The following is an 11,805-nucleotide window of genomic DNA, read 5'->3' as shown; positions in this document are numbered from 1 at the left end:
AAACAGAAAAGCATTTTACGCTTCATAAATTCTTTACAAAAAGGGAGTAACCATCTGGGACGACGTCTCTTCTACCGAAGAAATTTCCTAGGGAAATAACCCCTCCAGTCGAGTTACCCTAAATTGTTTTGGAGAAGGATTCTCCTTTAAAGATGTGAAGTAAACATGCCATTGCTGTTTATATTTATTTGTTATTTGTTTATTTATATTTTTGATGTAGCTGATCTGTTGAATTTTTTTCTGTTTCATTATCAAATTCTGCAATTTTTAGTGTTGTATCTTAACCTTTAATGTTTTTGATGTTTTAAGAGTCAAACATACAAAATTTTTACTTTTGTTTCTTTTCCATCATCATAAATAGAAAACCTTTTATTAAAATTAAACACGATCTATATCTACCTGTTTGTATTTATAGTGTGCAGTATACATTACAGTTTATGGTGTAACATGTTGAAAAAATATTTTACCGAAGTTGTTTTTCGTCTTTGAACGCATTAAAATTTACATAAATTTATTCTAACCGGAAAAATTGTTTTGGATCTCGAACAACTCGGTTTTCGCACAACCTTCTGAAATGGATTAAATTCGAGAACCGAGGTTCCACTGTACGTTATTAAAAGATACACTGTACGTCGCTGAAAATTATGAAATTTTAAATTTACAGTGATTTGAAAACCTTTACAGTTATTTTATTTATTTTTAATTTAGTTGTCCTGCACAAAACCTTTTCCTCATGGTATGAAGTTTGAAAGTTACAATTGTTTGAAAAAGTTTGAAAACCTTTTCAGTTGTTTTTATTTTCTCTCTTAATTTATTTCAACTACACAAAACACTTCTCTCATGATATGCAGTTTGAAAGTTAGAATGGCAAATGTTGTAACATGTTAAATACAAATCATTGTTCTGTCCAAAGACTTTTTTATTACTCGGGCAATGCCGGGTAGCACAGCTAGTTGTTATATATCATTATCTCTATATAACTCCTCAAGAAGTTGCAAGATAACTGATAGAATCGACCTCCAGACAAGGTTAGATTAGAGCTGCTCAAGGTCTTTAAAATCTTTTGTTTATCATTTATCTATTATTCTATTTTACTAAATATGAACTATAAATAGACATTCTACATCATTTAAAAATATAATTCGGAATTAATAAAGTCCAGCAGCACACAGACACTCATCTCAAGGCTGAACGTATGTAAACAGAAGGAAGTTGTACCATTAAGTGATGTTAGAAATGTGGAGAAGAGCTAAATGCGCATGTGAAACCATTGGTTGCTCATTTTAGGTTGTATTTATTTAATTGTCTTATGTTGCTTTGTAACAGCTAGTTAAACAGTGAAAAAGTTGCTATACATTTTTTAAAATATTTTATAATTTGACTCATTATTTCATGTTATTACTATCATTACTGTTATTATTATTACTAGTACCCTGATAGTCTGATGTGCCGTGAGAGAATAAGTACATTGTATGCGCACAACTGTTCCAATCTATTATCATGTCAACAATTAGTATAGGTGGTAGTGTACGGGGTTGCCTAACCAAATATCATGAGTTCAAATCCTGGATATTGCAAATCTTTTCCGCGATGTACAAAGGTGGCTCTTATTGTAGGAGAGATCTTGTATGTTAGGTCAGTGTAAGACAATTTAGTATGTTTGAACTTTATTGCTTTGAGGTACTGTATAGTATTCATCGTAAGGTATATGTTTATGTAATTTTTACAAATTTTATTCTCCTAGACACAATGAGCAACAGTTACACTTAGCATATCCTCATGCAGCTAGACATATGACATCTAAAATAAGGAGTTATATAAACACCATATCAGATGTGTGCTATGATTCTGAACTGTTGTTGTAGGGAACAAGACATTGTGTGATGTATAATAGATAGATAGATGCTAACTATAATTACACCAGTCAGCGCTGCTCAAAGCAAATTAGACCTTGAGACAAAAACCATAAACAAAAGTACAATGCTGGTCTATAATGTAAATTAGCGAAGGGCTAGTGTCTGGTATAAGGTTTTGTGGTTTTTTCGAAAGTAGAAATGTAATGGATGGTCAGGTAGATTAGAGATACAGTTAAAGTATTTTGTGTAAGCAATAGAGCCACTCTTTGTGAACTTACAATAAAAGTTTCTTACCAAAATTAAAATCGCGCATGAAGTGATTTGGCAATATTTTTGTGTGTTGGCTACTCGTGCAAGCACGGATAATTATGAAATGTTTAACAAGCTTGTTAAACCTCTCTCTCGAGAACTGTGTACAGCTGTTAATATCTCCCTTGGTAACTAAATCTTGTCATACAATCTACTAATACTGTTAATGCAGAGCAGCATGTAGGCGAATAATACTCCAGTCAAACTGTTTCCACAATGAAAATGGAAAGATCTTGACTGCTGACTCCTTCCATTCCATATTAGAAATACCAAGTTCTGACTTTTCTTGACAATCCAATAATATTGCTTGAACTGTTCTCCAACTTTTGTGCTAAGATTATTTAAAACCTGCTAAAAACCATGAAAAGCATTTTTTACTAATAAATATAGTATTTTTTATGATTTCCAGCCCGTAAGGGGTGTGCATAGAAAGCTCAAATTCTAACTGTGTACGCTTTTCGATTAAAGAGGCCTTTGGGATAATTGGAGAAGATGCTATCGTTGACAGCGGGTAAAATAAGATAACAGTATAGAGTAAATAGTAAACATAGGTAAACAAATAAAATACCTGTACTCATTTAAAAGCTTACACCAACCAAATTTCAAAGCTTAGCTACACCCGATATTATACACCTCCAATGCGTAATGTCGATATTTGCAGTGGCTACGCACACTGATACTATTAAATGGCTACACACATTGTCAGTGACTACAAACACTGTCAAAATGGTGTATGCATAATGTAGATGTTAAAAACACTGTCTGCAAACTCTTCATTGATATTGTACATTTGTAGGCTGTAATAACCGAGTGCGTGTGCATAACAAATCTGTTTGAAAAATATTAAAATATTAGTTATTGAATTCATTTAAAAAAACATCTTCTAATCAATAGAGTTATTTTCATGTTGAATACTATGGTTAAAAGTGGCATTTAGCAGATAACTCTTAATTTGAGGGCACACGTAGACTTCAACAATAGATTTTTTCCATGCTCTATGCGGGTCTGCATAGAAAGGTGTTTGCATAGAGAGGGCTAAGCTTAGAAAATACAAACGCGTCTTTAAATTTCAGCATTTCAAACGTAAAAATTACACAATATGAAATTTTTGTTAATTTCCTGAACACAGTGCTTGTGTAGAATATGATGAGCATTCAAACTGATTAAAACTGTAAAATAGCTTGACTTAAGCGGACGTTAGCATTGTAGCTACCTTTGTAATTGCCTTCTTCTGTCACACGTTTGTGAGGCTTTCAACAAATATATTGTCACTATCAAAATGGGACATTTCTGGCACTTGGGTCACATACCATGTTTGATTCTTCTACGGCTTTTTACAAACAAAATACGATGCAGATTTTATCTTGTTTTTACTAAAACAAATTAAGTTGACAAACCATAATTGCTATAGATTTAATCGGCTGGTTCACTTTAACATCGTGTTAAAAAAACCAATTCAAACTGACTGGTTTCAAGTTACTTTCTCAATAGTAGTCTTTATGTATATAAACGAACAAAAAGTACAATACATGAATATAGAGCTAGCAACTATATACAGAAGTACAGACATAAAAATTCCAAGTAAGTTTAATTTACTAATTATTTCGCAGCTACCAAAGGTAGACGAATAACTCGTAACATAAACTACATTTTTATGTTAGTTCAAGTTTGTACTATTTTTATACTTGCAGACATAAATATGCTATTATTGTTATATCATTTTACAGCCATCCTAATATTGGTATGATCATTGCATTTTAGTGTTATATTGTTTGGGTGTTTAACAAATGTGCTTGTAAAATTAGAAAAAAGTTTTTTTAAACATCCTTGAATCTCCTATAACGGAAGAACGGAAGGATCAAATGTATTTGTTTATATATTGCTTGAAAACTATATTTAAGGCTTTTCTCTATATATTTGTATAATAATATAATATGATAAAAATACTTTTAAAAAATTTTCGTAAGCAGAGTTGGTCTTGAAAAGTTCAAAATATTATTTTGACAATTGTTGACAAAAATTATTTATTGTGTGAGTTGTTAAAGTATTACCAGGTAAAATATTCACGAAAACGTTTTTGTTTCGGCCAAAACAAAAGCTTTAATTTGCTCAAATAATCTACTCAGTATAGCTGGTGGTGGTGATGCATTTTCTTCTTTGGTTTGCTCAACAGCAGCAACTTCTGACTCAGCAGTTTGTTCAGTAGCACCAGCAGCATTTGACTCAGGAGCAGCAACTTCGGGCTCAGTGACAACAACTTCTGGCTCAGCGGCAGCAACTTTGGGCTCAACGGCAGCAACCTCTGGGTTCACTTCTGTCTTCACTTTAGACTTCACTTCTGTTTTTACTGCTGGCTGCTCAGACGTGGATTCAGCTGTCGTTTCAGCAGACTCAACCGGATCTTCTTTAGGTGCAGCAAGTTCAGCTGCTGTCAAGTTTTCTGTGTCTGCTGGAGTCGATACTGCTTCTTCTGGAACCACTGTTGGTTCTGTAACAGATTCAGCAGCTTCTGGTTGTTCTTGTTGGGCAGTCTCTGAAGCAGCTTCAGGTTCAGCTGCAGCTTCATCCGCGTTCGCTGCTGGTTTTTCTTGTTCCTCTGGTACAGGTTCCTTCGATTCAGCAGAAGGAGTTGTTGTCTCTGGTTGCTGTGAGGCATCACTCTCTGATGGTTTGTTTTCTTCTTCTACTTTTTGTTCTCCATCGGTTGGAGTTTGGCCGGCAGATCTTTGCGCTGACATCTGTTTTCGTGTTACATGACCTTTTAAACTTGTTTGAATTTTGATGGCTGCTGCATGTACGTCAGGATCATTTAAGTCAATATCAACTTCTTCATTAGCATTAGGAACAGATTCTTTTTGTTCTGGTACTGGTTCCTCAAGTTTTTCAGTTTCTGCTTCTATTTCTGGTGTTTTACTAGTGCCGTCTACAGATGCTTTCGATGATCCCTAAAATAGCCAAATATTTGACCTATCAAATTGACAAGTCATGACACAAACAAATAGGTTAAGGGATGACAGTAAGTTAAGCACATTTTATTCAAACTAAGTGCCACAGGGTGAGGTGTTTAGTGGTGCCAATAGTTAGTAGTGCCAATCCAAATTGATCAAATCAAGCATAGTGCTGACTAGTGATATTAACTGAGCAGATGTGTCTACTGCTGCCGATACCTGTCAAAAGTAATCACAACATGAAATACATTTGACAACACTTGTTTAATCATTAAGTTGGTGATAGAAACTTGGACAGGTATCATTATTAGAAATCTTGTCATCCACAGATGATTTCATTGGTTAAAGAAGAATTCATCAGACAGGAAATGAAAATGCCAACAAAGTGAACTTCAGCGAACAATCTTTACAACTAGAGAACATTTAGAATGCTATGGCTGTTTAAATCTTAAATTCACAAATATATTTAGAGAAATTTATTGCTTTGAAAGCAAATCGTCTCCAATTGTACAAAACCTATTCATTTAAAAAAAATTAATTGATCGTCAGTCAATTAATTTTTCTCTGTAACACCTTCGGTTTACCATTATTTTTTGAAACCAAAACTGATGCTGCCAGTTCATCAGATGAGGTTATTTTTTGTTGCATTTTTAATTGTTAGTGTTCTCTCTTGGACACAGAACAAGCAATAATTTACTGTGAATTTCAATAATAATAATTTCAATAATTTATCATGAACAGATAATCTTGAGAGAACCTTGTTGCTTTTTAATTCTTGTCTCGTTTTCATCCCTTTAAATTCTGCTTGAATTTTTATTGCAGCCGCTGTCACTTCTGGATCAAAGAGATCAATATCAATCTCTTCTGATGCTGACGCTTGCTTTGTACTCTCGATGTCACTCAAATCTTGATTCATCAGAAAAATCAATCGGTGACATAATTAATAGCATATATCACTAGTATTATTTTTATTAATAGTACATACCACTAGTATTATTAGATTTATTGGTTGGATATTAAAAAAGGCACATTTTCTGACTTCTAAAAATAAACTGGCTCATTCGTCATTTGCAGATAAATTACTAGTTATTGAATTCAACCAAGCTTAAAGGTTGACTTGCAACAAAATTCACATTACAGTTATTTGGTATCTAAAGATTCACCATGTCTTACTCTGTTGTGTTGTAAGTGCCAAATGTGTGGAAAGGTGATTACAAGCTCTTCAAAGCTCAAAAACGAAAAGCCGCCGTAGATTGCAATCTATTTATTTCTCTGACGTAGCCATGAAATTTGGTTATTGTCTTGTCACGTGATGTTCTTACGTGAATTGAAAGGCCAATAAAAAGCTCAATATAAACTTATCGTAGCACTAGTTTATGACAAACACTTTGGGTTTTACCGAAAACTCTGTATCAAATATAGATGCTCGCTACTTTACAGTTTTGTTTCGGCCTGGTCTAAGCGGCAAGTCGTAATCTGATCATGTGACCCAATACTTTGCAAATAATTTTTGCAGCACTTTTCGATTATCACAGGTGACCAACAGGCTCGTCATGATTATCAGACAATGATATGTACTCCTTCGAGGTAAGGCTAAAAAATTAAATGAATTTTTTCGGTAAGTTAAAGATATCACTGTTAAATGTGACAGCCTTACAATGACAATAAAATAGACGCGTAAGAACAATAGACATGGTTTTATTGAATGCGTGAAGTATATTTGTGAAAATATTTCGACGAATAAGGTTACATGAAAGTGTAAACAGAAACCATCTCTCACAACTGCGTTACATTTGAGCCATTTTGGAAAGAGAATCCAAACTACGGCGGTCTCGTGTGGCTGTGATTAACTGTTCATTTTTTAGCTTTTAAGAGGTTGTAATCACATTCCTACATATTTGGCACCTACAACCCAGCAGAGTAAGACATGGTGAATCTTTTGATATGAAATAACTGTAATGTGAACTTTGTTGCAAGTCAACCTTTAAAGCAGCCATAATTCGATTCTATTGAACTCTTTAACATGGAGTTTATCGATGAAGATGTCCAAGTTGAGAATGCTTCTTAAATTATTATAAAAAGAGAAAACCTAAACTCAATCATAAAGCTAATTTCAACAGGTTCAGTCGATTAGTAATTTCACTTGGCGGGTTTCTAAACTTGTAAGGTTTTTGGACTGAGTTTTATGTGTATTCTATCTATTGCCTTCTGGCTGCTAGATCTAAACTTTCAAAAACATCAAACCTTTCAAACCTTCATCTGAGCTTCCATCCTTTCGCAGCTCTTTCTGCGCAGCTCGTTCTGTCACCTGCAGAGGATCTGTTTGTGTGTTCACATGATGCTGATTCATTCTGTCACTTGGCATAGATTAATAGTTGAATGTAGCATTAGGTACTAGCGATACCCTTGATCTAGTTAGCATTTTCTCCTTTGGTAGATTTAATGGTGGAAGAGAGTGACATCTAGAAAGTTTCCGTGTTTGTAACCATGAAGGAAGATCGTCTTTTGGCATAGTGATAGCTAACGCTCTACTGGTCCTATTAATAGAATCTAGTACGCCACCGTATTCTGGATACGAGTTAGTGATCAATGTATTACTATTATTGTTGTTACTGGTATTAATGGCTTGTAGGAACAAGAGATTATAAATGGTTTGAATTAAGTTGGCATTGCAATACTCTATTCATAGAGTTATCCCCTTTCATTAACAACCTTGTAAAGTAACTGTGTTGCAATATTCTACACTGGCAAAGCTGTGTAATCAAAGTATAGTCCATTTCACTTGTATAAGACACGCACAGTTTCATCAATGTATAGTGACCCTGTATATGGTATACGGTTTCGTCATTGTATACTTGCCCTGTATATGGTATACAGTTTTATCAATGTATACTTGCTGTGTATATTATATACAGTTGGATCAATGTATAGTTCACTTTTATATGACGCACAGTTTCATCAACTTATAGTAGCCTGTATGTGGTATACAGTTTTGTCATTGTGTACTTGCCCTGTATATGGTATACAGTTTTATCAATGTATACTTGCCCTGTATATCATATACAGTTTGGTCAATGTATGGTTCATTGTATATGGCGCACAGTTTCATCAATGTATAGTTGCCCTGTGTATGGTATACGGTTTCGTCATTGTGTACTTGCCTTTTATATGGTATACAGTTTGGTCAATATATAGTTGATTCGCGTAAGGTATACAGTTTTAACGATTTTTGATTGACCTGTATATGGTAGATAATTATGAAGATTCTAAGCTCACATCTCTCACAAGTTTTGAGTTACAATACTTGGTGTGCCACCCAATAAACTCAGTATACAGTTCGTATGTTTATTAATACATGTAGTTGAATATACATCACTTGAGAGAACAGTTTATAAATGTTGGCAGCAGTATAGGTGCCATATAGGGAGATAAGCACACTGACTGTACGGGGAAGGAAACTGCATGAGAATCATAAAAAAGCAATTCTCAAAATATTGACAAGTTATTTCAAATTTTGGCGTGACAAAAAGCAAAATCTACAAATTAGGTACTGTTTCAAAATAGTTCTAATTTTGTACATTCTCAAATGAACAATATTTCCTTGCTCATTTAGTATTTATCCTTGGATTAGTGTCTACGTATTTTTGTAAATTAGTGTCAATTTACAAAAATCACACTTTCTTCTTTATAATACTGATGAAAACCTTCGAAACAGCTTTACTCTTAAGTTTAACAGTCAATCCATCACTTGTAGACATAAGACAAAATTGTTAGGATTTGTTTTGACAGATCGACTCTCTTGGAATAATCATGTCGACACTGTTTGTAGTAAGGTCACGAAGTCGTTGACTCTGCTCCAGTTTTGCAGGCCATGCATGAACTCAAAATCTGCTATTGCATTTTATTATCAGTTTATATTTTGCCATATTATTTATGGTATCCACATTTATTATAATCTAGCTCCAAGATATGTCACTAAGGATTTATTTTTGTTGCAAAAAAGAGCATTTCGACTCATTGCAAATTTACATCATATGCCTGCATATATTATTCCAACAAATGATCTTTCCAAATCTCTGTGTCTTCTTACTCTGCCTATGCTAAATATTTATTTTACTTCAATTCAATGTTTCAAGATTTTTCATGGTTTGTGTCCTCGTTTTTTACATGACAATTACAAGTTCTTAACTCATTTCAAATATGAACAAATTGCATACAATCACTAACAATCATTTTGAAAATGTCATTGCCAGCTGCTTTAACAATCTTCTACCAAATATCCGTTCTCTTAGTAGAGAAAGGCATTTTAAACACTATATTTGTCAGACTATTTATTCAATTTTAATGGCTAACTGTTGCTTTTTTCCCTTTTTTTGTTTTACTATTGTTGTATGGCCTAATTTGAAAAACATTTCTATTTTTGAAATGAAATTATTGCCAATAAAGTATTATATATATATATATATATATATATACGTACGTGTAAGTATATAACAGTCTAGCTTACTTGCTCCGAAAAAAGTTAACTACTTTCTGTTGCATACTAAAGCGTTGATGAGGCGGTTGCAATAGCAGTATTTTTGATAAATTATGGTGTATTTCTGGTATTTGCCGTTTATTCATTTTTCTATTTGCCTCCAAGAAAATGTTTCGTATGTCTGAGGTCTCATCTGAGGATTTTCCCCGAGGGATTTTTGCAAGGGTTTCAGCTAGGAAGCCTCGCTCAGATTTCTTTCCTCGTGAAGTTGAGGTAACGAGGCAGCAATCTCCACATGGAAATCTGTAGCTGTCACAACTTCTGCTTCCAACACCTAGAGTCATGCTCGCTTCTTTTACGTCTAAATGAAAAGGCATAATCTGTTATTGCTGGACCATCAACTGACCTTGCAAACTATTGGCATGAAAACTGTGCAGCGGTTTCCTTGGTAAATGTCGCAAAAAGGTGTTTTTATGAAATTTTTTCAACCGTGTCTAATAAAAAATATACTTTGAATTCTATCATGTTCTGATAAATATAGCCGGGTTCTTCCGGAGAAGATTCTACTTCTTGGAGAGACGCGTCTGAATTTTCATAAAATTTGATGGTCATAAAACGTAATTCTTGTGGTGGTTGTTCTTTTTAATTTGACTCTTGAAAATCTGGTCATGGTTGCGTTCAGATTATTTTGCAACAACAGTGATTGCCACTAACAACGCAAAAGCAAAAAAAGTGGAATTGGTAAAATAACTAAATTTGTGTTCATTTGAGAAAAATATAGCCATAGTACTGTCTGCAAACTTGGTGAAGTAATAAATTAGCTCTGACAAGCTATGCAGGTGCCTTAGAGATATATAAGGACAAGGCTAACTGCTAGCAAGTGTCCACTTGAACTTGCTCAGAAACAGTAATAGCAGGTTTATATTCATGCAAATGTAGAAGTTTGAGCATATAGTTAATAATTTCATTAATAAATAACTTACCAAAGTTGGTCGCTGTGTTATGACTCGTAGACACCTGTTGGTCACGATCAGTAAGGCAACTCTGCAGCACCAGCACCTACAAAAATAAAATGTATCATTGTGTGATAAAACCCTCTGTTATTCAACTTTTCTTACAACTTATGTATTTCTTTTATAAGCAAAGTAGTTGAAGAAAATATCTACTATAATGTAATTTTATGCCCCTGAAGTTTGACGACAGAAAGCAAAGCTTCGTGGTTTTACGAATTAAGTCAGGCGGTCTCCAAAGTGTCTGAAGGCAGTTTTCAATTATTGAATAAATATCCCAATCTTCTAATGTAACAGACAGTAAACTAGAGTAGATAGGACTACATAGTTTTACTTACATTATATTGTTTAAATGAATTCAAAAATAAAAAAGAAATAGTTTTTAAACTGCTTGTATATGGTAAGCATTATTTAGATTAATGAGTAGTGGTTTTTATGATTAACAAACATACTGTTCTGCCATTGGCTAAAAGCTAATTGGCTAAAGGCTGATTGGCTTATAGTTGATTGGCTTAATGCTGATTCGCTAAAAGCTGATAGGCTTAAAACTGTTTAGCTTAAAGCTGATCGGCTTAAAACTGTTTAGCTTAAAGCTGATTGGCTTGAAGCTGATTGGCTTGAAGCTGATTGGCTTTTTGTTTTCTAATGACAGCGGGTCTGATCAATTTAAACGTTTTCATGGAAAGAGTAGTTTTTTGGAATAAAAATTTGAAATGGTGAGTTATTAATGATATTTTAATTTCAAACAAATTTTTTTTTAATTTATGCCAGACAAGAATCATAAAAATGGCAACAAGTAATCGATCAAATCGAATGAATGATATAACATATAGGTTACGTTTGAAGAGCGTTATTTTTAAAATTCAGCTTAAAAAATACGAAACAAGTAAAATCATGTACCGTGTGAGTTAATATTGCAACAGGGAACACTAATGGCTCAGCTAGCTATCAGATTTCTTATCAAAATCTTGTATGACACGAGCCACTCATAAATTTTAAGCGAGCCATGTGAATAACATAGTGTTATTTTTACCATTAACACTAGATACTGGCTGGTGGCACATTTTTATTACAACTAAGCGATAAATATGTGACTGCAAGCAGTAGTTGTCTCCTCTAACTTAGAATATTCGATTATGTTCTGCCAAAGCTAGTCAGTTCAGGTGGGTTTGCCGTGCTTGTATTAAATTTATATAATAACTTAT

Source organism: Watersipora subatra, chromosome 4 (assembly GCF_963576615.1).
Source record: "Watersipora subatra chromosome 4, tzWatSuba1.1, whole genome shotgun sequence".
NCBI lineage: Eukaryota > Metazoa > Bryozoa > Gymnolaemata > Cheilostomatida > Watersiporidae > Watersipora > Watersipora subatra.
This window is presented reverse-complemented; position numbering follows the sequence as displayed.